Source organism: Engystomops pustulosus, chromosome 5, assembly GCF_040894005.1.
Source record: "Engystomops pustulosus chromosome 5, aEngPut4.maternal, whole genome shotgun sequence".
NCBI classification, from domain to species: domain Eukaryota; kingdom Metazoa; phylum Chordata; class Amphibia; order Anura; family Leptodactylidae; genus Engystomops; species Engystomops pustulosus.
The window spans coordinates 42,538,642-42,566,335 of NC_092415.1; the positions used below are offsets into that span (position 1 = coordinate 42,538,642).

Sequence of the window (27,694 nt, forward strand, 5' to 3'; positions counted from 1 at the left end):
AGACCATGTAACCTAAAGAGTTAAAGAGTAGCCATGTCCAGGGGCGGAGTAAGACTACCAAGGGCGCTGGGCTGTAAGAATATTATAGCACCTACAAGTTTGGAATCACTTTCTACATATGGGACTAGAATCAGCTTCTTGGGGAATGAAGGATATGACTATATTATAATCAACTGACAGTTTTGATGGTTCACTCATAGACTACAGTTTATAAAGATCAGTGAAAATCGGTTGTGAAAAGTCACTAATCTAAAGAGCTCCTATGGTCGGAGACACAAGGGACATTTAAGTGGTGTTTTTGAACATTCTTTTATGTTTGGTTTAATTTCCGTTTTCAAAACGCAATGCTTGACGTGCTTTCATTGAATACATCTGTGTCACTTGGAATTTGTTAAAACAAATTGTGTTTGGATTTCCCTGCTGTTTTTGCATGAATTTCAAAACGCACATCACAACCGCTGCCATTTTCAAAACACAGAAGCACTTTGGAAAACGCAATGAAAAACGCACCTCACAAACGAGAAAACGCAATGGACGCAACTCAACAATCTCATTTGAAATCAGAGGATTTTAAGCAAAGATTTGAATCAAAAACACAATGGAAAAGTGACACCCGACGTGGCAGCCTTACATGGTACCGTATATACGCGTGTATAAGCTTTCAGCTGGCTATATACTACTGGGAGCTGGCTGGCTATATACTACTGTGACCAATGCATTTCCCACCCTCGGCTTATACTTGAGTCAATAGTTTTTCCCAGTTTTGGCGGTAAAATTAGGGGTCTCGGGTTATACTCGGGTCGGCTTATACTCGAGTATATATGGTATATAAAACGCAATACAACAGCTAAGGAGACGAGATTTGCCTATTTTCATTTCTGCTAATATTTACATTTACATAACACAATGGGGGGGGGGAATTAATCCATTTGTCTCAGGGCGCCTTCCCATGTGGCGTTTTTCTCACGTTTTTAAATGGGTCCAAAATGAAAGTGGGAGGGGGTTGTTTGTAATCAAATGCATGTGTTTCATTGTGTTTCATTGAAAAGGCATGGGTCCCAGGCAGATTCCCCTCACACTTTTGTTTTGGATGCGTTTAAAAACGCAAGAAAAACGCCACGTGGGAAGGCTCCCTCAGGCTCCGGTAGTGCAGAGCAGGTCACCTGTGCTGCACCAGATTCATCGTTGTGATAATGAATTTGTCGCAGTATGAGACTGTCAATTTCTACTTTTAACTAAACTGTGTGCCAATTTTTGGCTCATAGACCAAATTCCTTTTGCGTGGCCACAGCCATTTGTTGGGCAAGTCGGAGGATGGCCTAAAAATGGTCTAAAAGCCTTTATAAATGTGTCGGAAGGCATTTTAGACAATGCCTTTTAGACATTTTTGGGGGGGCAGAAATCTGTCATAATAATAATGAATTCCCCCCAATTTCAATGCAATGGTGGGAATTTGTGCTAGCTTTCGGCATAGAAGTGTTGATATAATCGCAAATTTGCAATTGTAATAGCGACTATGCCACCACCACACCATGTGGGCATGCAGGAGGCTAGAGGGGCACCGTGCCTGCATACTTTTTAAAGACCTACGCCAAGTCGGATCTGGCGAAATTTCACCTGGTTGCGCTGCCTGAGAGATGCATGAAGAGTCCTGAGCCTCTTGATGTATGCGGCAGTACATGGGGGTAGAGTGGTCGCTATCATTCACCGGCACACGAGTGGTGGCTTGTGATAAATTTCCCCTAATCTGTTAATGAAAAGTTATCATCACGTTAACATTATTTTTATACAATGTTAACATATACGTTAACAATGTATTAACATTAAAAGCAAATGTTAACAGCAATATAATTAGGCAAATCTCCTCTCCTGTTTTACTGTGTTTCAAAATGCAATGTAACTGACAAATGTGAATGTAGCCAAAGGAAGAACTCCTGCTGAATCCACTCCCAACTTTGGCACATAATATCTGCCCCTGTGAGTCTCCAGCCTAGGATCAAGATCAAGGCAATTCTTGGTCCGGATAGCATAGTATTGCAGACTGCCTAGTCAGTATGTGGTGGATTCACCTGGGGCAGATGAGGTTACAGACTCTGCTCAACTTAGACTTTTCACAGGCAAGGTGAGTTTAGATGAGATTTGACTATATTGTGGGTGTGGTCAAAAGTGGCGCCAGCGCTGCTTTTACAAACGCACGGGGGCGGGGCTCGGACCGATCACATATGTGTTTCCAGTGAAACGTATGCGAATGGTTACCAGCCCACTCCCGTGCGCTGGTGTTGGGTTTGTAGACGCAGCGCTAGCACCACGTGTGACCGTATGATCACTATGATAACGCGTATAATTTTGCAACACCATCCGATTATAAATAAGCTTTATGACAGGTCTTGAGCTAAAGCAATGAATTGATGTTTGGAAACTAAACTAAATTGATGCAGCATTGCTCTATAGATGTGTCGCCGCCCTAGTTCTTTGTAAAAAGCATGAAGTGATTGTACTTGGGCACAATTATGTTAAGACCTCAGAACGCACATTTTTCATATGAGTTTATTGCCTTTTATTAAATTTTATCTTGGGATTGTTATGGACTGTTCTACACAATGGTAAACTGTTATACAAACTGTATACAGTTCCAATTACTAGTGTACAGTATGTAGGTGGCGATAACTTTCCTTTAGGCTGGTGCCACACATGGCGTTTTGAACCTGTTTTTGGGACGTTTTTTAAGCAGTCAGTTAAAAAACACACGTGTGCTAGCGTCGTGTTATGAACAGTCATCTAGCGGACCACGGCCTAATTGCATGCATTTCAGAACGCTGACCAGTTTTCAATAATACAGCCGCTTTGAAAAGTGCAATGAAGACGCACCTCAAAAACGCAGACAAAAAAGCAGGGGGGAAAACGAAACTTTAACCTTAAAACCCAATATGCAAATATGATGCATATTTCAAGGATGCAAAAATGCAATGAAGAAAAGGCAACAAAAAGCCATAAATTTATGTTAAAAAGGGATCTGTTAGGGGTGCACTAGGGATAGGGGCAGAATAGGACTGCTATGAGCCCTAGACTATAAGGCCGGTGCCACACGCACCGCTTTGTCTGCGTTTGAAAGCACAGACAAAGCCGCGCCTACCGGGGCGCGCCCGGGCCAATCGCATCAGTGTTTCTATGGTAACGCCTGCGATCGGGAACGAGCCGCCGGTGTTTTGCGTTAATTTAATGCGTTTGTGTGTGGCACCGGCCTAAGGGTTTGGTTACACAATCCACTTGCCCAGCGCTAGCGATGCGTTTCCAAGTGAAGGGTGCCGTGCCTTGGGCCGATCGTATTAGCGTTTTCAGCTAAACACATACGATTGTTTACCGATTGCATGCGTTTCACGCCTCCATCGCACTGCATGTGACTGCACCATAAGAAAACTAACAATCGTTTTGTTGAATAGTTTGACGCTTTTATGGCGCAACACTAGTCAACAAGGCGACATCACATATGCCTTTCCAGTAAAATACATGCGATTGTACGCCCGATGTCTTGCATTTAAACAATACAAGACACCTTAGGCCGCAGTCACACCTTCTGCTAGCATTGCTTTCATAACCCAATCGCATATGTTGGAAACGCATATGAGATTGAGTCAAAACCTGCCCCCTGTGCCTTAACGTTGCGTTATAAAAGCTTCGCTAGCGGAATGTGTGACCGTGGCCTTCGTAATTGCATGCATTTCCCTCGAAATGCATATGCGATTGGGTCGAGGCCCGCCTCCGTATGCTAGGGTTGCGTTATGAGTGTAATGTTAGTGATATGTGTAACTGCGACCTTACTGGCTTAAGGTCCGCAATGCACATGTATGTGGGTGCTGCTTGGCCCGATCTCATATGTTTCCATTGAAAATGTTGGGATTTTTGTCGGCTTTTGGGCTTGTCTAATTTATCTTAGTGGTTAGTAATTGAGGCATGTGAGTCTGTTGCGTTTTTGAGACTTTTGTCCGAAATGGATCACAACCTGTGAATGCAGCCTGAACGTGCTACTGCTATTCAAAAAGGGACACAGAAGCCCCCTTTTCATGATGTATTCCCACTTACACCTGGATAGGTGTTAATGACATATAAAATATACAGTTTAAGGGCAGAAGGTTAATGGGGAAATATGTAAACTGAATTTAACCTTCCCATTAAATGGAGTTGCCAGTTTTTTTACATATCGTGCTTAAAGCTCTCATGCTTAGTAATCGAAATGCTGGCAGTGATACTGAAGAAAGCATATTTTATGTAAAATGTGCATTTATTTATATCACATAATGGTTTTATGATATTCAACAGTAAGGCATGCAAGTCAAAATAGAGAAGTCTGTCTGCTGTTGCTTCTCATATAATCCATTATAATTGGGAACATACAATGGATGGCTTTGTAGACATCTCATACGGGATTGTTTATTAAAAAATAGTATTGCTGACTCTTGGATGGACTGGCGTGACCCAAAAATAGCTTAACAAAAGGACTGGCTAAGGGTCAATCCACTTCATATTTCAAGAAATACTCCATTATGATCAAGTATTGTGCCTAATATGCAAGTCTTACTGGGACAATATTAAAGTGAGCCTGGTGGAAGCAAAGTGAATTGAGTTATTTCATTACGACAACCTTCTCTATGAAAACAGTGGCCCCTACGGTCATCAGATTGTGGCAATCCAGTTCATAGATGACCAAGGGGTCTCATATCTACCGTATATCCTTCACAATGACCAACATGTAGAGTATTATGCATCACGTAAATGACCAATTATATTTGGTTACATTCACGCTGTAATTTATTGACTCATTTACTAAAGTGTTTGTGATAGTTTTCTGTCTGACTTTGCACTGAAAGGAACGTGCAGACTGCTTGTACATGTATTTATGAAGTGTCTGCTCCAGTATTGTTTCTTGGCGGCACAAAATTCTGCACCTAAAGGGACTTTTTCGTGCTAGGAAGTGGACCACATTTATAACTACAACTCAAAAGAATTGTGTTGCACGCTCTGTTAAAGATGCACCAAAAAAAAGTTAGTGAGCACTTCCCGAGCAGTTCAGGGGGCACTAGACTGATGAAGACCATGCGCCACTGTTGATCTGGCGCACTCTGCCCTTTCCACAGCTAAACTGCACCTAGCACTGTTTGCACTACTTTTGATAAATGTGGCCCAAGTCTTTTAAGAGATGAACACAAAATTGTAAAAAAAAAAAAAATATTCACGTAGAGAATGCTGGTAGGAGTTGAGTATTTCCCTCTCTTGCTTTGTCCCATACAACAAGTGAACTAGTCAACAAATGTTTAAAGCGCTAGTACACACGTGTCCCCTGTCAGACTCTAATGTCCCCTTGTTTAGAGTGTCACAGTTTCTAGTTGACTAGTACTTGATTGATTTTCTACAACAGTGGTGGCAAACCTATGGCACAAGTGCCAGAGGTGGCACTCAGAGCCCTCTCTTTGGGCACCCAGACACAAAGGTCACCATTCAGGACTCCAACTCCTGCGGTCGAGGGCAGCCCAGAAAGTGCCATGTTCAGCACTATTTAATAGTGACTTGAAGTACAAGAGAAGCAAGCAGGTGTGGACAGAGCTGGATTATCATTGAAGCACCTTCTCAGGGCCTGCGATTCATCCTGTTAAGAGGGAAGCCACAATAATAATCAGAATTTCTCTATCTTTCTTCTGTATTGGCGTCTTCAGGACGCCAGTACGTTCAAATCTGTGACACAGCAGGGAGCAATAAGTTACTTTAAGTTGGCATTTGGCACTTTGTGGAAAATATGTGGCTTTTGGTTCCATTTTTGGGCAGTCGGTCTCTAAAAGGTTCGCCATCACTGGTCTACAAAGTTCCAACGTTGAACTTCCTATTTTCTGTAAGTGAATGAGCACCACCCTTCCTGAGCTACACCATGATCCTTATCTCTGCTCCATCCACCTGCCCTGACCTCGGCTTATTGCTGACCATTCTCTGTGTAACCACCTGGTGCTTCTCATCAGCATCCCTTCTAGGTCAAAGACTACCACCTGTACCAGAACACGTATAAGAATAATTGGTGATGCTGTCACAGCAAAGTCCATATACTTGTAGGAATTGTAGGAACCAATTGGTTAACTTAGCAAAAACGCTGTGGGAGTAGTTCACAGCCATACAGCTTAGGTGACATAGGGTTCACAGCTTGTTACACAGAGAGAACTGGAATTATGTACAGTACAGGTCAGTTGTTCTCCATGGTTATAGATGACAATAATTCACTGAATCTAGTATCCTGAAAACGTGTCTTATACATAGACTGGATGGGTATAACAGGCTTAACAATGACATTTCCCAGTGTCCATTACCCTACCTAATGTCTATATATTGCTCCTCCCTTGGGATTGAATAACATATTAATAGTTTCCTAGTAAGGAATATGAATATTTTAAAGGTATTTTCTCATGCTCCAAAAACATACTTTAGTCAACTAGCAACTTATGAAATTGTGCTTTAAAATATGTGTTCAAGCAAGAAATAAGGAATGAAGGTCATTTCTCAACATAATTTCACAAGATCATCAACCAGTGACTCATTTTAGGAGATTGTCTGAAAAGAATTTTGGGGGAATATTATATAAGTAATTATATTTCTCCCAGTTACGTCTGATGCCACATTTCATGCCAGAAGTGACCAAGTGGGGCACAACCAGAACATATCATGGCATTATTTCCAAGGCAGGTATGCAATGCCGCAACCTCATGTTGATTATATTGGTAGAGGCAAGACAAGCCCATTAAGTTTTGTATCACCTTATCTGTACTATGCATTCCAGTGATGGAAGCCCAGAGGTGTCAGACCTGACTGACATAGGTCACTACAATTATATCTGCTATATATGATTTGAGCATGTTTATGATGGTTACACGTGTTGGTATTTTGTACTTTCTTAATGTTTAAAATATGAAACTCTAGAATTTTTTAATCAATTAAATGCCCCTATCATTAGTGATCCATTTATCTATCTATTCTGTATACCCTTCATTCCACCCACTTCTAATGGATGTATAAAAGTATACGTTTAGAGGGGTTGTCTGGAGGTTGAAAAACATGGCTGCTTTCCTTCAAAAACAGTGCCACACCTGACCATGGCTTGTGCTGGTAGTGCAGCTCAATTGTATAGAGAACAATGGTTTACATGCAATATCGCACATAGACAGGAGAGGAGCTGTTGGTAAAAGAAAGCGGCCATGTTTATCAGCCATATGTGACCTTCTTCAGACTCGGTTTGCAGACAGAGACAAGAGCTTGATTAGTCGCTGCATATGGTGCTATGGTACATCTCTTCTAATTATGGTCCAATATGTACATTGTACCGGGATTGTCATGGTTTAGAGGTCTCTGGTATCTATTCCTAATCTATCCAGATGTTATAATGATCTTTGCTGTAGAATTCTATTAGTAGCAGACACTACGGCTATAATCATTGTGTTAGGGTGGCAATCAAAAGTCCCCAGAGCTGTCCCTATCCTAGCACTGTTATTTCTTACCATATGTACAAAGTGTCACATTACCATGACAACTAAGTGTTTGTCACCAAAAGAGTGTTCCCCACAAACCAAAACAAAGGGACAATACACTGTCCTAAGAAGGAAACAAAAATGCAGACAAGAATGACAAATTGTTACCACCTCCAAGGGTTAATCTACATGGTTATGTATGTTCCAAGGTGACAGAAACCTCCTCCAAATAATTTACACACAAGGAAAAGCCAAGTGTTTATATTTACACCTACGTGGGCAGGAATGGGGAGCGCGGGCAGACGGCTCTGGCACAGGATTATGGGTTTCTATTGGCTTCCAGTAAAAAGGAAATGTTCTAAGGAAAAAAGACAATTACGCTCTTTTATGCCTCATTTTACTTGAATAAGAAATGGTGAACTTTGTGCGATTGCAGTAAAAAAACAAAAAGTAATGGCAAAAACACAACAAATCAGTGAAAGTGATTATTTTTAAATTTCCCAATTTTGAGGGATTAGTGATCTAGAAAGAAAATTATTACTATTATTACGGGGGCAATTTGTGTCAGACGGCAGAGAATCTCTTACAATGGGTATGTGCAATATTACTATCATGTAATTTTGATGATAAATGTTTCGATCTATGTGTCCAAGATATGTCCAGTTGATGTGTAAGCACTATGCTGTGGTAGTTATATATTTTATAGACACCGCTGTCCCTGGACTCATAGGTCATCCCCCTAAAATCAATTCTTAGGAGGGCAGCACCTATCCTTACCCATCACCCTGCAATATTTGTCTGATTATATGTAGTGTCCTTGTCCTCCCCCTTTCTTGTGATCAGCTTGTTTTTCTGTTTTTAATCAGTGTACCATGTGAATTTCTAATAAAGATTCAATTATATATTTTGTACTTTTTGGTTGGAATGGCTTTTTTTCTGGTAGGTTTTTGCATTCATTCAAGCCAACCACATTTTAATTGAGCTAACACTAGAAGTGGGGACTTCAAATATATACATATTGAAGTTATATGTCATTGCACTAGCCCCCTCTCCCATTTCATATTTATGTATGTAGCTGCGCTATCAGTACTAAAGAAAATTATTACTATATATTGGTACAAACCATTCAGTTCCCTTTAGCAATACATCAAGATTAATCAGATAGAGAATTCGCCATTGACAAGGATTCTGTAAGAGCAGTAAGACTGCGGAACTCTCTCTTATGGCGGATACATTGTACATGGTTAGGAGAGGCCTGGATGGAAAAATATGAAAGGTTAGGGAAACAAAACATTTCGTTAAAAGGTGATATTGATCTAGAGCATTGATGGCAAACCTTTTGGAGACCGAGTGCCCAAACTACAACCAAAATCCACTTATTTACCATGAAGTGCCAACATGGCATTTTAAGCAGTAACTTACTGCTACCTGTTCTTCCACATCTTTCAATCGTATTGGCCACCTGAAGCCACCAATACAGTTTAAAAGGAGGTGGGAATTTTCATTCTCTCGTTGTAGCTTCTCTCCAGGGTCTCTCCGTAGAGAAAGAATGGTGGGTCTAGCAGGTTGAGCTTCAAAGATAATGCATTTCTGTCAACACCTTCTCACTTTTCCCACAGTTCCAAAAAGCCAATGAAGTGTGGCTTAAGTTGCCTGGGAATGCAGGAAGATTTGGTCCGATTTGGTGAACTTTGTCCTGGGACAATTGTCTGAGTGCCCACAGAAATGGCTCTGAGTGCCACCTCTGGCACCTGTGCCATAGGTTTGCCACCACTGATCCAGGGAGTCATCTTGACTGCCATTCTGGAGTCCATAAAGTTTTTCTCTCTACTTTGGGCCAACTGGAATCAGTCTTGTAGGGTTTTTATCTTCCTCTGGATCAACATTGTAGGATTCATAGAATGGACTTGATGGACCGGGTTCTTTTTACAACGTTATCTACTATAATACTTTGAACTAAAAATTACAGGAGCTGTGATCTGCTCACAAATTGTATGGCCAATACAGCCATGTGCATGAGGCCTCCATGTATCAGATGGCCAACTGGACCTGCAGAAAGTGGCCGGTTTGGATGACTTTCATGAAGCCCTTTACATGTTTCTGACCCTGTCGCCATTCTTTTATGCCTCATCACTTGGACACACACAAATTCAATTAAAAAAATACATATAGTAATGATCGATAGGCAAGTTTAGAAGTTATGTTACACATATGAGGAGATGGAAGGGAAGGGTTAAAAAAACCTCACAAATCTTTCCTTTTTACCTCTCTGTCAAGTGGGCCTTTTGTGCATCATGATACATTGGGGATGTATTGGGGTTATTACTATAGCACACACTCGGCACTGCTACATCTCTTTTTCATTCCTTGTAAATCGCAAACCGTTGAAATACAGAATTGTTATCAGCGGGCGATTTTGTTTTTGTATTTGATTTCTAATTTTGTTTTTGCTTTATTGATGTAAATGCCATTTAACTAAAGCCGCCAGCAGCAAGACGTCATGATTATTCTATTACCCCCCTCCTTTTTTTCTTTTCAATTAGCTGAACTGTGAACTTCCATGCACCGGCCATGTGTTGTTACATGAAATCCTGCTGGCTGCTATTGTCCGCCTTCTCTTTGCAGCATGTTCAAGCAGTAATAAAGAAGTGAATGCTTGCGGTGATGTGTGAGGGGCAGACAGGCAACTCCTGGGATCTCAAATGAGTCCAATTGAATCACTGCTTTTCATTTTCTTTTCTGCCTCCTTCAAAGCAAATGCTGCTTCTCAGTATATTAACTGTTTATAGGAGCAGTACATGTTCTTATACAATGGGGATTTGATGGATGCATTATCTAAATGTACATAGTACAGATGTAGCGCTGAATTTTATATTAAACTATTTGCTTCATCGCTTTATATCATTATCAAGAGATGATGGTAGACGAGCTATTTCTAATTTCTTAGCGTAAATTGCAACAGAGGAATCACAGTGACTCATACAGGATGAGATCATAAGACTGTAAGCTCTTGCGCGCGTTCATATTGTTTCATATGACCATGTTATTATTCTGTGATTTCTTATTATGTTTGAATATGAACCCCATGATTTGTAAAGTGATGGTATAGTATAAAGATATATTGTGACGTTCTTTTTTTATGTGGTCCAGTGATTTTTCAAAGGATGCCTCACAAAGCCATTGATTTCCATGGGTGTTTTCACTTTGGCTTGTATTTTCAATGATCTGTTGTCCATGGAAAAAATTATGAAACGTGTACTGCTTTTTTCACTGGTGAGGATCACAGAAGACAATGAGTCCGCAAAAAAAACGGATACCTTTTTTTCACTGATGAGGCTAAAAAAAATGTGAAACCTTAATTTTTTTCGGACAAATATAAAAAAAGGAAGAAAAACTGAGACAAAACGCAACAGATGCACAACTGAGGCTGCGTACACACTATACGTTCTAAAGGCTTCAGCATTGATGACACGCTAAGGTTACATTTCAAAAGCGCAACAAAAAACGCAGCGCATCGTGTGAACCCAGCCTGAAGCTGAGCACCAACGCCAATGTGAAAGAGCCCTTAGGCTGAGGACAATGGTAGAATAATAACATAGCAGCGGCAGATTCAGTGTTATTTACAGTAAAGTAGCGGATGGAATTTGCAAAATTCCAATTCGCATATTGTGAAAAAAAAACGTCTACAGCATAAAATGATTGATGCTGCGGGTTTGGAATCTGTAACATGTGAATTATTGAAATCAGTATTGAATGCAATGCAAAGGTTGTACTCTGCCTCTGCTGTGAGGAAATTGGGTCTGAGATCCGCAGCAAAAATAAAAATATCTATTTTCGGCAGTTGGAATTGATTCGGCCCGGTGTAACCCCAGCCTTAGACACTTATGTCATATTTCATTTTTACTGCAGATAAATGTCATTGATCTTTTCTTTGCCTTCCATTGAAGTCTGTGGTCCACAAATGTGAATAATAATAATCCCTTTATTTATATAGTGCACACAGATTACGCAGCGCTGCATTTGCCAAATCAGTCCCAGTCCCCAATGGCGCTCACAATCTAAACAACCTACCAGTATGTTTTGGAGTGTGGGAAGAAACCGGAGTACTGAAAAAATCGGATATGCTGATACCTTGAAAAATAAAACGGAAATGAGAATAAAACTTAGACTAAAAAGGGTCCGCATGCTATACTTGGAAATACCAGATGGTATCCTGGAAAAAAAAATGTCATGTGAATGAGCCTTTAGTTATATTGGTTTCTGGGATAGATAGGTGAAAAATAATGTACCCACCATACATAAATAATAATAATTCTTTATTTATATAGCGCACTCAGATTATGCAGCGCTGCACAAAGACTCAGCTTTCCCAGAAATATTAGTCTGGATTTTACACAATGTCACACACGATTTAAGATGATCTAGTTCTGTGTACAGAGCACAGATAAGAATGACTGAAGCTGAGCTCTGCAATATCCCAGCCTGCATTAGCTGCAATCCAACCTTCCCTGGAATGCAGGCAGCAGTGAGGCTTCCAGGGGAGGTGCTGGGCTGCAGTGCTGAGCTCAGTGCACCCTACTTGGACAGTATTACCCCCCAGCCCTGTGCATCAGAATAGCCTGTCCATGCCAGGAAATGACCCCCCCCCCCCCAGTCACTATAAAGCGATGATTTCAGATGGTGAGGGTCCTAGTGGTCCCTGGGGATTGCAGGGGGGTTGCTGTGAGAATGAACACAAGTGGCCATCAGATGTGATCACACCCTCTGTACCTTCCCCAGCCAGCACCTCCCTCCCACTCACTCACTCACACTCTTCTTATAGAGCTCCCCTCTCCATATCTCAGGTTACTTGTGTGCAGACCTGCAGCTCCACAAGACACATCCAGCCCCAGCACTTGGATTGGGCAGCCTGTCTTGACATAGCAGAGTGTGCTGAGTGCTGCAGGACGTGTTTCAACAGATGGTTGGGGTTAGAGTGTGTCATCACATTGGAGTGGGGATTAGAGCAGGGAGGCTGCATTGCTGGAGCTGTGTGGTCTTCTGCAAGTGAAGGGGAGACACCAGGAGAGCTTCTTCAGGTACAGTCCAAGATCTTCTAGTCACTTACTGATGCTCTGTCTGTCTGTCTGTGAGTGCAGCCTCATCTCTGTTCCCAGGGTCTCTGTTTGCTTAAGAGCCCCAGGGAAGGACATACATAGAGGCTCAGCTTACCTGCTACTTCTTATTCTCCTGCTATGCAGGCTGACTCAGTCACTCAAGAGTTAAGAGAACTTCTTAAATTATTCAGAAGTTTTCTGAGTTATTACAGAAGGAATCTGTTGTTTCCTCTTGCAGGAGTTTGTGTAACTTTTTATAGACTGGATACTGTAATTGCAACAAATAGGATGTCAGCTTGTAAATATTGTGATGATAATGTAACACATATCTGGGACAAGGGATTGCGAGAACTTGGAGCTTTTATAGCTTCTTTCCACTGCATCAGGTCAATGAAGTTTGTATACCAGCAGTCCTATGCAAACCATTCATTATGATATTACACTAAGCCAGGCCAAAGGGTTATTACTGCACTGCTACATCAAGACAGATGTAGAAGAATTGGTTTGTGTATAAGTTTATCTGTAGTCCTATTCTACAAATGTACATAGACAATAGATCAAAGTTGCAATGTTTGCCCTCTGTGATCAGTGGATTAAGATAATATGGCAGGTTTATTTGCAGTCCCATGTAAATAAACAATTGCTAATATCTGGACAGTTGTTTGCCACTTGTAGATGAATAGATAGCTGGATGTACAGAGTGGAGAATACTTGTTTCAGCATTGTGATAACTAGATGGAGAAAATATAGTAGATTTATTTGCAGTCCCATGTAAAAAAGCAAATTGAGATATCTTGACAATTATTTTGCCACTTGTAGATGAATAGATAGAGCGATGGACGTACAGAATGGAGAATCCTTATTTCAGCATTGTGATAACTAGATTAAGATAATACATCATGTGTATTTGCAGTCCCATTTAAAACCACAAATTTTAATATCTGGAAAATTGTTAATTCACATCTAGATACATGGATGGAGTACATGTAGCAAGTCTAACTTGTTTGTGCATGATAGTACACAGATTTACATGTAGCCCTATGTAAGATACTGATGCTTCATTGTGACATCAAAGAGAGTTGTGCATAATTGTGAAGATCTAAAGAACTGATAAGGAGAGAGAGAATCTCTATATCACAATTTCTCTATTCAGGGATGGTTTTAGGCATTGGAAGCTTCTGTAGCCTCTATGAGAATACCATACAGGACTGTGATGGAAGGGTTAAACCGACAGAGGAAATAGTTGATGTTTAGGTGTTACACATCATTAGGACAGTATTATGTCCCACACCACAAACTATCAGACACAAGAGGCAGTCATTATGTGTTTATTTGCCTTCCTGTAAAGTGTAAATTCTGGGTAACAATGTCTCATATCTACTTCCTAATTTCATCTCATCTCCTGGCCTGCTGTGTAGGCAGCTATGCTTTGATGGCAGTGAATTGTATGCAGTGTAACATTGCTTGTATTGTGTATGCTGGATGTCTCCTAAACAAGATCTGCTTCTCTCTGGGGACAGTGGCACCAAATCCCCAAGGTTTCATTATTCAGAAATAACATTGTGTGAATAAATGGACTGTGACATCTTACCTAAGCCGCACAGGTAATTCAGCTTTATTATTTATGCCTGTCACTGGATATACCTGCATGTGCTCCTCCTGGTGTGTCAGGGCTTGTTTCTCTATGGCTTAGGGGCTACTTCTGATTGCAATGCTAGGGAAGATGACAAATGTTATCAGAGGTGAAAAATGAATAAAATGTTCTTGTTGCGTTAGGCTGGGATAATGATAGCCACCTGCAACACTGAATACTCTAGATTTCTTCTGCTTATAGTAATATCCTTTATGTGCAGATATAAGAGTGGTGAGATTCTATAATGCCTGGCTTTACTCTATATAGTAGGTCATGGATAGAACATGTCAGCATTGTATTAAATATGGCGCAACCGTATGGTCACAAATCATTCTAATTCTAAACATTCTAATTCTAAATTGATGATTGGCACACAGTGCCAAGCTATCACTTTAAGGGATCAATGGATTTATACAGAAAATTGGTCTAAATGTGGCTCGGGGAGGACAACCTCTTCTTCATGAGACATTGGAGACAAAACTGCAGAACTTTTGCAGAAATCTAGTATAAGAAACATATAAAATTGGCCCCAAGTTTGTTACGTTTTCCCAGATTGCCAATATCAGTCAGTAAGATATTAGATACTTGTGTATAAGTAGTTACTGGCTTGTGTCATAGGATGGAAATGTGTACATGTATAGAGAGAATGTATACTATGCTTCTATAAACCTTCTACATCAGGATTATTGTAGATGGTATATTTTAACATTTAGATATCAGAAAATATACATACTTCTTAAATATCCCAAATGGCGTCCTGAAATAAAGGTAAAGTAGTTAACATTTGTGAAAACATTATGGATATGTATCTTGTATTGGATAGCCAATGTGGTTCAAACAATCATTCATTAAATATACTATCTACTCATTACTCAACAGCAAGGGCATACATTGAATAGAAGTGGACCCCAATAGTATGTCCTGGTCCTGAACACTTGTTCACCCCTTCTGACTCATTGGGGCAGATTTATCAAGCTGTCTAAAAGTAAAAATTTTCTTAGTTGCCCATGGCAACCAATAACTGCTCATCTTTAATTCTACCAGTTCTCATGAATATTTTAAAGCAGAGCTGTAATCGGTTGCCATGGGCAACTAAGAACATCCTTGCTTTTAGACAGCTTGATAAATCTATGTAGAAAAGGGAATTGTTGAAAGCCCTCTTGATTTTCACTCATGGTTCCAAGCCAGTGAAGAGATAGACCCCCAGCCTATACAGGTTCCTTCCACCCATTGGAAATTGAGCACCCCATAATTGGTGCCTCCATTTTTTTTTTCCTAAAACCCCATTATGGTACTTTTAATACTTTAATCCTGGTCTTATGCCATTAAGAAGTAACTTCTTCTAACATATGAAATGGGTGTATATGGTCAACATTGGCATCGCTATACACTGGTGTATATAATAATAAAAAATAATTATATAGCGCCATCATATTCTGCAGCGCTACAGAGCATATATGACTGCATATAAGCAATGTTTGTAGTGCAAAAAGCCTATATAGACAATAGACTCCATATTGTACCAATACACTGTTCATGCCTCAAAGCATTCGCTCTCCCACTTCTATACTCCAAGCCAATATTCCGTCGCTTCCAGCTCTTACATTGTGTGCACACAAAAGCCAGGGTCGGACACTTGCCAACACGAATGAATTTGAGTGATATTTAAGAGAATGTGGTTTTGTCACTAAATTAAAACACACCAGATACATTTGCAGACAAATATTTTAAGCTTTCATTATAACAATGGTGAACACGATGTGACGGCATTGCTACTAAATCCTAAACCGCAAGGAAATGTCACATCCTCATCCAGAGATGAAGTGAGTGTGTGTTAAGGTAATTATACGCATAGTTTATAGGTCATTAGGATCTTTACTTTCTACTGTATATCCATCATGCTCCGGTGTTTATATGGCTACTTAGTTGAGTTTTTTATAGAGTTATATTTGTCTTCGTGGCTACAGAACACATCCAGCCATACCTGAGAGCTAGAGTTACAGTGTCAGCTATGCGCAGAGCATGGTCTCAAGGATTCTGGTATTTCAATTCGTGATATCGCATTATTAGCGGTTAAGTCTCTGTCAATCTTACTTAGAAAGAACATATTCGGTTTCAGATGGCATTCTGCTGTTTCACTGAGATTGACGTAGAGGCAAAGTAACACATGACAGCAAAATTTTAGAGGCATAAGAAGAATGATCAGCGAGATGATGGACTCTGCATTTTAAGACTCGCACTGAATTTCTCTGATGGAACATGTGTATATGATTTTTATAGTTAAATTGGTGCCCTTAACAATGGACGGTTCTCTTTATACAACCCTCTTTGTTACAATGCTTCAAAGTTATAGAATGCTATAGAATGTGCGATCACTTTAACCATTAAAGGGACACTCCAGTCACAGCTAGTTCATAGAATTCTACCTTGTGCAGGTCCTGAAGGGAGGAGCATGACTCCAGGGTTTAGGAATACAATGAACCATGTATTATTCATTAAATTAGCTGGGAGTGTTCCTTTAAAGGAGTTTTCAAGTTTAATAATATTGATCAATACTAGTGATACCCAGCAATCAACTAATCCAAGCCCTATTCAACCAAGCTTGAACAGTGTGTTGGGTTGGGTGTTAAACATGGTCTCTGTTATGTGGCATATTTGGACCCAAGTGGCAGACCCACTCTGATCTGGTATTGAAGACCTCTACTATGTGTGTAAGTAGCAGAAAACCAATGTAGGTTGTAATGCTACATTACTCATGTAGTGGCCAACTGTGATGTTCTCTGCTACTAAGTGTTCCTGCTGCCAGACCTCCAGCAATCGGTGCTTCTTTGGCCAAAAACTGTATCTACCACCTCTGCCATACACATCCACACTTGGTTCAGACTGCTGAATGTTTCTATACAGTATAGTCATCGGAGAAACATACCAATACATTATAAGGGGACAGCGACCTGCTAACATTTACCTTGTCCTGATTGACACCAACTTGGCGATGAGACAGATCTTGGTATGGGATGTTGTCATTCTTCTGTAATGCAATGTAAGGCATATGGTGGATTTTTATTAGATTACAAAGTGCCTGTAACCTTGGTTGTACAGGATAAATGCAGTTGAGCGCTCTGGAATACATAATCTCCCCAGGGCTTATCTGTTTTGTGGTATGTTACTGAAATTCAAAGTGAGAATTTGAAACACATGGATTATACAAGAATGAACTAATGTGTCTTCTGGCTTATGTGTAAAGTTCTGACACTGACGTTCTGCTACCTTCATTGTAAAATGCTCACAAGTGGTGCAGACCGAACTCTCGGCAGTGTAAATCGCAATCGGTATATGGAACCATGAGCGTTGTTATCTGAAATATAACTGGGATTATTAGGGTGCTCTAACATGGCCACCAGCAGCTCCTCATTATGCTTCCAATTTACTAGTCATTGCCAAGGTGCCGGCCGGACAAGCCAGCATTTAAGGTCTCATGCCCAGATGCAGCCAGGTAATAAATAGTGACTTAATGGTGAGTGTTAATGGTGGGTGCCAACGCTCATGTAAGAGCACCCTAAAGTACCAAATATTGGTCCAGTTCCTTGAATGGTGGAAAGATGTGTTTTTTGTTTTTTTTTTTTTGTCTTGACAAACGTAAGATGTACAGGACCCTGTCAATTATCAGCCATGAAAACACAGATGTTATCCATTTTTTACGCCTTATTTGCATCAATTTGGCATCCATTTTTCATGGCCTCATAAATCGTAGTCTCAGTAATGCTTGAAAATGGCTCTAACTGGGATATGCTCTAGCTCTTAATGGAAAGGACCTTTTAAATAACAGACACGTGCATTGACCCATTAAAAAGTATTGTATTTGGTGCATCCATGTGTCATCCAGTCCTAAAACAGCCTGCACACGGCTGTTTACCACTTTCCTGTGTGTCTAGCCTTTGTTCTAGATGACCTTACATTCAAGGAATAGAAAGCAAGCCAAGGATTGACCGTCATGGCTCCTGATGGATGGTGTTGACTATACTGGAGTAGAATGGAATTCTATGGTAGTGTCTGAATCTTTCCTCCAATGCACATGTGAACATTGTTTAGCATCTATTGGTTAACGGGTCTATGAAAATGGCTCCTACTAGGACATGTTCTACTTTTTAACAGATTGGACATAGAGTTGTGTGGATCTAACCTTAAAGGGAACCTGTCACCAGGAATGTCATTTTATCTGGTGACCGGTTCCATTAGCCTTTGCCATGCTGACTTTAAAGATGTATTTGTTTTCAACCTAACCTTTCTATTCTCCTCTACCCAATACCCAACCCTACCCTCTTCGTTTTGTAACCTATTGTTCTACCCTACCCCTATGTCTTAGTTACTGGACTGTCTATTCGAAGCAACATGGCCTTATTCAGAATCTGTCTGTTAATTGCCTTTATGTGCTTGATCTCTGATTTACGTGACGTGTCATTCTATTTACCATACCATTTTGGGTCATAGACCACTTGTATTGTTCACTATTCACTATGTTTATTGTATTTTGTATGTCTCAATAACTGTTTATTGACTCTTAAGATGTCTTTGTCAACATTCTGAAAACTGCCACTGATTTATAAAACTTTATTTCAATTACCTGGCACCCTGCCTGCCGCATATGTGGGGGTGAAGGGCAGCTGCAGAACCTGTCTGTCTGTCTCCTATTCTTCACACTCATCCAGCTCCCATCACCCCTTCCCTATTCCCGTCATGTGCATTGAGCAGGCAGGGGAGGGAGGAGGAAGAATATATCCTGGATACACGGGCACACATAGGCTGCAGCTGCCCCTTACAGAGACTTCTGACCTTAAGAGCCAGGTAATGTGAAATAAAGTTTTATAAAGTAGTGGCAGTTTTCAGAATGCTGGCAGAAGCATTTTAAAAATTAGCACAACATAGACTATTGGAACCTGTCACCAGCTAAATATATCTCTGGTGACAGGTTCAACTTTTATTTAGAGCCAGTAATGAGGACTTTTTGTTCCTTTTATAGTTAAGTTTGACATTCTAATAAATGTCTGCAAAATGCATTCATATTTTCAATCTCAAACAAATGGAGATTTAGAAAAGACTGTATGGTCCAGGCTTGGCAGATGTTGGAGCTTTGGCTCATACAATCCCTCCAGTCATACTGAAAAGGCAGTGGTCCCACATTCTAAGATGCTGATTGTTTTCCTTTTCTTCTTCAGTCGCTGTTCTCTTTCGATGTGACCCCCCTCTTGTAGCTGAGTTTAGGAACTAGGGTCAGGGCGGCCATTTTTAGCAACAGTAGAGATTTCCTCTGGTTTGAGTTCCCCATGCTTCATAAAAATACAGGGGTCCTGCTCTGTCCGCCCTCCTCTCCCTCTCGAGGCTTTACATCCTCCAAATACATTTTAATACCACTTACAAGAGTCTTTCTTTAATAAATTTGAAAGACAAGTCAGTGCAGACACCTTTTTAAAGAAATGCCTTGATAAAAAAAATTTCCATTAATATTTTACGGAAGAATTTTTTTTTAATCTTATAGTAATGTAAAATTTTAGGAATTTTCTTCAATTTTCCATTTAGTCTTCTGTATATATGTCAATGAAGTAAAGTACAATGTAATTCAGTTTTTTTGTGTATGTGATAAAAATTGGAAGGGGCTGGTCTATATTGCACATAACTTTATTGTATGATGTCAATGTGACGTCACCGCTGAACCTTTGTATACCAACGTGGTGACCGGGGGTACAATGTTAGACCACAGCAGGGGGGAAAGGAAACTATTACCATAGTTATTTTTTTGACACCTCCATAGACCAAGTTTTAAAAAAATTTACCTAAAATCATCCAGGACAACCTTTTAACATGGATTATATTTTAGCCTATATCAGAATTGGGTTTCAAAAAGTATTGCAGAACTAGAAAATGATCTTTATTTTAAAGTGAGATTTAATGTAAAACATATTTTTTAAGATTTTGTTTTCTCCATGTCGGAATCAGTAGTATTTCCTGCTAATTTTTTCCCAAGGCTAAAAATAGACTGACACGTGATAATTCTGTAGGAGTTTCATCTCATTTACATCAGAGATAAGAGAGCGGATTACAATAGAAGATAACGCCTCTATAGAAAATGCTGCATCCACTTCTGACAATGGATAATAACAGCTTACATAACCCCCACTTGTAACCGCCTCCCCTGAACGGAGCATGTCCAAAAATCTGTTCCATAGAGCTTAATAAGTGGGGTCCAATGAAGGTCCGATTCAGGTCCAGCCTTTTTTTTTCCCTATAGCCATGAGGTTACAGTAAAGCATATTACTAAATGCTGTTAACAAATAGGAAAAGTAGACAAAGTGGCCTTGCATTTATACTTGTGGAAAGGAATCTATAGAGAAAAGCAATGTTTTTGCTATCTGGATTTAATAAGGAAATAAAAATCGGTAAATTAGTAAGGGTGGAACCTAAAGGCCACCACCTAATAACAGGTCTACTGGATAAGCAATAATAGTCTTTGCCAGTGACTGGTTCTTCCCAGTGTTTTTCAGCTTTCTCGATTTGGCTGTGCATAGAGATGGCTGTTCATCAATGAGTGAGTCTACCCGTGTGACTAGTAAGCTCAAAAAAAAAAAAAAATCACGAATAAAGTAAAAAGAATGCTGATTTCCAAAAAACTATATTACAAAGTGCTCTGCTCCTTCTGCTCCCTAGCATTTTGCCCACAGATCAGATAGCAGATACAATGTGGCAGGTTCTCTTTTTGGCAATATAAAAGAAACGTTTAGTTAATTAGAAAATCAATAACCAAGTGAATGGTCGCCGCCTTTCGAGAATTATAATCTACTCCATGACTATTCGCGGACCTGTTTGTTATTTGATGATGAAGTCATTCTTCGTCCAGGAATAGCGCTCTCCACATGTTCCCTCTAATGCAGCCACCAAACACATAATCCAGTCTCGGGGTCTGAGAAGAAAACAAAAAGACACTTATTTGAGATTTATTAAAGGAATTACAGTAAAGCTGTTGTGTGAACTTAAAAGAAATGAAGTAATTGTCCCTCCGTGCAATAAATAATGCAGTAAATGGTGCTGCCTCTGGGGAAGTCCAGCTTATTGTCAGAGGATAATTTACTGTTCCAGGTGGTGAACACTCAGGCGAAATATTTATGGTGGATTCGGCATTCCTTACATGTGCTTCTCTGTTACCAGCAAGTGTGTAAAACAACCGTGACAAGACGTAATAAAATGCATTGAGAATAGAGACTTGTTAGAAACGTGACTTTATTTTATCTAGCTTTTTTTTAAATTTTATTAATTCTAATTTAATGCCAACACAAAAGCTCCATATGCTGCCAGTTGTGAGATTGATTGACATGCCCAGGGGCAGGGTGGTCGGAAAGGATAGAGTATAGGATTACTGTAAGTCCCCTCTTTTCTGTCTAGTTTCTGCTTAGTGGGTGGTTCTTTTTCATGAGCCTTTGGGGTAGGAAGTTATACCAAGTGTCATTGACAACTTTGAAGAATCTGAGGACATTTGGATTCTACTACTATGCATGTACTAATGGAAATATATTTTTAAAGAAAAACTCCAGTCAAAGGTAAATCATTGAATAATTCACGGCGCAGGGCCTGAAGGGAGGAGCATGAGCCATTTTCTTTTAACATTAACATTTGATTATTTTAGAGGGGTGATAAAATTTATTTCTCTTTTTCCGATGGACACATCCACATCGTTCCATAGGCTTACTTTTAAGATATTTTACTTTTTTTCTATATAGTGCTGCATATATTTTTGTTTTACAAAGTTTGGGAAACCATATTTAAAAAAATAAATAAATAAATTGGTGACAGTCTCTTTGGAAGCAATTACCAAAAAAAAATTTTTATTTGATTTGAAGAGAATTGAACCTATATTCTAAAAAAAGGTACACATATTTGATAGTTAAAGTGTTTTATTAAAGCAGTGTTAATTGTAAATATCACACATATTTATGTAACATTTACTGTCCGCTCCATGTGGGTGGTATATGTTTTCAAGGTAAATTGCTAAGTGTGACCTATAAACATCCCTTAAATGTTTAGTTTGGCGGCGCTTACTCCAGAGGGAGCGGGTCACATCATAAACAGATTTATATAATTAAAACCCAGACACCTTTATACAGCACAGAGCGCTTGTTAAAAAAAAGCGTTTATCACACGGACAGACACTGTAAATGGTACTGATAGGTCTACAAGGAAATATCCAACATCTTATGCCTGAATTTTAACAATTTTTAATTTTCTTCCTTGAAAAAAAAAATATATCTTGTCTGTTAATACTATTCTTTTATACTTTTACTGTATAAAATACCACTAAATATATAGCATTTTCAAAAGTCTGTATATTTTATATTAAATAGAATGCTACTTGGAAAACATTTAGCTGCAGTCTATTTACATAAAATCAATGTGGCTCATTTTAGCTACACGCCCTTTCAGCTAAACCACACCCCCTTTGCCTCTTAGCCTGACCTCTTTGTCCAACCAGACCAAAAAAATTTCAAAAAAAATATTATAAATGGGGTAAAATTTATGTGTTTGACATAGAATTCAATATTAGAAAGTCTGCCCCACTGTGCGTGACTTTTATTTTTGGTAGCTTTTGAGATCATGTGGTATAAAAGGGTGTCACAACTCCTGGCCACCCCCCCTACCCCATAGCATACAATGACCTAGATCTTCAGAGCCTGTGTGTCTTCTGACCTACAGCATTTTTGCTCATTTTTCACTTAGTTTTGTGCTGCTAAAAGAAATGCAGGTTTCTAGTCTTGTACAGTAAAACTTTATCTCGGTTTTTTTTTTTGGCCCATGATTTCTAATTGTTCACTAGCAAGACTAGAATTATAGGTGCCCTCAGTATTATGGGGCAAATGCACTTAATAAAATATGTTTGTGTGTGTGTGCTCTGTATTTTTGTGTTTTTGCAGTTTTAAAGTGGACCTGTCACCCACAAATTCGGCACTAGGAGCTGCTTACTAAAGTAAGCAGCTCCTAGTTCTTAAATAAACGCTGCAGTGTTAGAATGATAGCGTTACCGGAAACCTACGATATCATTCTATCTAACAGCGCTGCGGAGTACAATAGAAACATTGGACCACTCACCTCTTCCCCGGACCGCCCCGCTTGCTCCATAGGTCGACAGTGACTGCCGCGCATCATGCGGCAGTTACCGCCCCTGATAACAACCCCTCATGAATACGTCAGACCATCAAACTCCCAGTAATAAACAAATCTATTATAAACTACAAGGAACAGATAGAAAGCCTGTATGTAAAAATGTTTAATATTTTCTGCAAGGAAATAAAATGCCCTTTAAATTGTGATTATAGTCTCACAATTATATGTCTTTTATAAACTATATTTTTTTTTATCACTTTAGAAAATCCATAAACTTGGACCTATCTTTGCTGGAAGTCTACATGTTCTGACAGAATCATGGTCTTTATAAAGAAGTCAGTCCCCGCTTCTAGATCTCTTTAACCAAGTAAGTAATTATCACTAGTGTCTTTTTTCATGAGTTACCGATGAAAACACAACCTATTATTATTATTATTATTATTATTATTATTATTATTATTATTCTTTTAAAAAAATTTGGGTAATAGTTCTTCAATAGAATAGAATTCTGATCATAGAGGCTTAAAGTTTAAAATAAGTGTCAGTAGAGCAGGAACAAGTCTGACCTACAGAGAAAAAGAGGAACCTTCACCTCTTCTGAATCAGAGTCGTCAGGACACTGATATAGATAAACTGAGATCTACAGAACAGAGTACACGGAGTGAGATGTTTCTCCTCCCCCTCTCTCTCATCATAGAGCGCAGGAGTGCAAAAAGGCTCTGCATGAAGACTGAACACCTTAGTCTGGTGCCACTGTCACACTCTTAACTCTTTCCTGTCTTGCATGTAGTGGCTGCCTTGTAAAGGTATGTTATTTTTCTGCGGGCAGGTTGTACAGGTACAGATGCACAAGTTTTTATTGCCGAATTAAAATGTGTAGTTGTTAACGCACATACGAATGAGAGTTACTCCACTTAGGGTTAGGTTAGGGTTAGTGGGCACATTTAAGTTCCCTGTGTTTGCATTCACACATTGGGACACATTTACTAACCTGGTCCTGTCGTGATTCCCGATCCAGACTGTCTGACGAGGGCAAAGTCCGGTGCGATTCACCAAGATTGTGTGCCCGGTATTCTGCATGTGTCGCTTCCCAACTGAGGTCCGCCGGAGTTCACCATCTTCTTCCCAGTGTAAGTGAGTGCATGTCTTGCGACAGCCACGCCCCACAATTTGTGTCGCATGAAAGTCGGCGCGATTGCGCGAAATTACGATCGCGTGAGGCAAAAACTCCTGTTAAATGCAACGGAAATAGTCGGGAATCCCGATAGCAATGCGGTCCGGGGACCCTTAGTAAATGTGCCCCATTGTGCTTGAATTGCATTTAGGAACGCAATTCCAGCACAGTGGAGAGGAGTTTCTCCTGATCATATTTACATTTACACTGAAACGCTTGCGATTGGGATCAAGGATGATATATTTTGCATTTAAACAACATCAAACACATGGTGCTTGTTCCCAATCGCCAACTTTATGGTCTAAATGTAGATGCGATCGGGAAAAACTCCTCTCCACTGTGCATGAAGTGCAAATGCATTGGGTAAAACACATCTACAAGTTGATTGGTGGGGTCTAGTTATCATATACCAATCAGCTGTTCTGGCAGCCTCTAGACAGAGGAAACTATACAGGGGATGGAGCTGGAAAAGCCGTGTCTATTGTATAGCGGCTTTGCCATACACTGTGTCTCTGTTGCTATCCAAGTAAATAAGAGCAGAGTTAGAGTAACAATCAATTTGTGAATAACTCCTCATTCACAAATGACCCAGACATATCCACGTGACCCCGTCATATTTCCAAACCCCAACTTGTGTCCGTTAATCTCCTATTCATGAAATTACCAAATACATCCTTCAGAAATTAGAACATTTTTTGTTGACCATGAAGCATATTAGTTGGATGTTTATGCTCAGTTTGTTATCCTTGACGTCTTAATTTTTGTAAAACCGCACATTACCATTTTTACCTTATAAAACATTCTACATCAGTGGATGGCTTAATACAGTCTTGTATCATCATCGGCACTTGATGACCACACATGCTGTATTATGTGTGGCTAGCTTTTATTGGTATGACAGAATCCATCATTTAACTGTCTGAGTGTGTACACACCCTGCGCCATGACTGAAAGGACTGTACAAGGCAAAAAGATCTTTTGGGAGACAAAATGGCTTTCATAATGAACGGTGTTATGGCCGTCTGTGATGTTATGAATAACTTGTCTTGTTAAGGCTTTCCACGTATATTAGCAGAGTCAGACTGCGTTGTTCTTCAAACAGATTTGGGAATGTTCAGGTCTAAATACTACTGTTAAATGAGGATAAATTACGACCTTTTAAAAATATACTGTAAGAAACAAATATGTCCTGTTAAGTTAACATGAGTCATGGGAACTTTTCTCCTTGGCCATATACCAATAAATTCCCAATACACCTAGGTCTGCCAAGATCAAGAAATGGATGAAAAGTTGGTTGTGGGAAATATGGTTTGTGATGCCCTTATTAATACACTTGTGTTTTTTTGGATCAGTTTGGTTTTACGACTCGTTCTAGTCCATTACAATGGAGGACATTAATGGAAGAAGTAAATTTTGTCAATGTCTTTCTATGCTATTGATTCCAATCATAAAGTGTGATGTTGGCAGTGCTCATAGATATTGGAACTTGGCCGTTCTCACAATTATTTCATAGCCAGTTTTAGCCAGTCATATAATGGTTGCATTATAGTGTACAGATTCCTTTTCTGTTGAACCAAACCATAGTTTCACATTGCCTTAACCGAGTTCTATAAGTCATATTTTGTATTTTTTATAATCCAAAATCTCTGTGGAAAGTAGGGATAACAAAGTGAACGATTCTTGGTCTGACTACTAGTGACTCGTACCAATCCTGAGAAATGGACCCCTGTGATCTGGACAACCGTGCCTTACGAGCCATTCACTGAAGGACCTCTACTATCTCCGACGCTCCTAAATGGATCTGTAGTGGACATTCTCTGCCTGCCTCTCCACCCATTATTAAGAATGGGATTCTGGTTCTATGGATGATGGGGGCCCCATTTACACAACTTGGAACAACCCCTTGAATTCAGTGCCAGTTACTTTGGCTCTCATACATAGGAGGGGACATTCTCAAGATCATGGAAATGCAGAAGTTGTCGCCGTCTATCTTGAACTAATGTGATCATGATGTGCTTCACTTCTTTGGCCCCTTTTCACACTAACCATCTTCACCCTACTAGAGGGAGGACCAAAGACCAGTATAACACACACTTCAATGCAAGAGTATGGTATAGCAATATGAGTAATCAGATGAATGTACACTCATGTAGTCTCTACCAAATTCATACAGATTTTAATTTTCTATTTAAAATAATACAAAAACTCCATACAGGCAGAATCAAGGTATCTTCACACACTGTGAAATGACCTTGACATTTATTCTATATAACAGCATAAGAATTTATTGTAGAATTGCATTTTTTTTCCTTTATTGCCCCCTTTCCCCAAAGAAAATGTACTACAGTATTGTGTTGAAAATATAAGCTCACAAAAACCTAGACTGTAAGCAGGGCCCTCATTTTCTTTAGTTTTTTTTCTTATTAAGTTATTACTCTGTAATGTCTTTGTATATGTACCCCATGATCTGTACAGCCCTGTGGATTATGATGGCGCTATATGAATAAAGCTTTATTATTCTTATTCTTCATAATATTAGAAAGAATAATAATATTATTTATTTATTATTATTATTATTATTATTATTATTATTATTATTATTATTAGTCCTCATATGGCTGCATTGACTGAAAAATGAAAATGCCTCTGGGAAAGCAGCGATTAAAAACAAATAAATATTACTGTGTCCTCAAGGCCCAAAATAACTGTGACCTTTTTTAGAAGTTAAAAATGTGTCTGCCAGTTCCAAAAATATTAAAAGAAAAATAAAATACTAATCCTTGAATAACAACATGCCTTTTCTATGCAATAGTCACGTCCCACATCTACGGGATAGAATTATGTTGTTCCTTTTCACCAAGAGAACAAAAAAACCCAGAAAGCATAAAAAGCAGTTAAAATAAACTGCACTGTTTATACGGTGTCATCCTAAGCAATACATAAGGAATACATGACAATAAAGCTTTTAATATGATTGAGCTCCGACATAGTTACCTGAACAAAAGGATTTTCCGTAAAGGAAAGTTTAAAGTTTCAACATGTTTTCTCTTTGTCCTAAAACACAAGGAAGATGCGTGTTAATTGTGGCCTTCATGTTACTTCTCTGCTACTGTCTGGAGTTATTTTTTGTTTGCACATGTTTGGGATT

General features: G+C 39.4%; 1 protein-coding gene and 1 long non-coding RNA gene across 9 annotated transcripts in view; one reads left to right on the top strand and one right to left on the bottom strand.

Annotated features, from left to right (window-relative positions):
• Positions 1-2,098: 2,098 nt before the first annotated feature.
• SULF1 (sulfatase 1) overlaps positions 2,099-27,694 on the top strand; it is a 92,488-nt gene continuing 66,892 nt past the window's right edge. For 4 of the 8 annotated variants that reach the window (XM_072151754.1, XM_072151753.1, XM_072151756.1 and 1 more), the window contains exons 1-2: positions 12,218-12,577; positions 23,635-23,739. The gene's annotated coding sequence lies outside the window, so the exon portion shown is untranslated. Of the gene's footprint in view, positions 2,123-12,217; positions 12,578-23,634; positions 23,740-27,694 lie in introns of those variants that run through there. The other 4 variants (XM_072151755.1, XM_072151757.1, XM_072151752.1 and 1 more) reach the window with 3 other exon arrangements.
• LOC140133993 (uncharacterized) lies at positions 12,975-14,482 on the bottom strand. The gene is made up of 3 exons (XR_011856017.1): positions 14,392-14,482; positions 14,187-14,309; positions 12,975-13,326 (listed from the first exon to the last, which is right to left on the bottom strand). It is a non-coding gene; the product is annotated as an uncharacterized lncRNA (long non-coding RNA).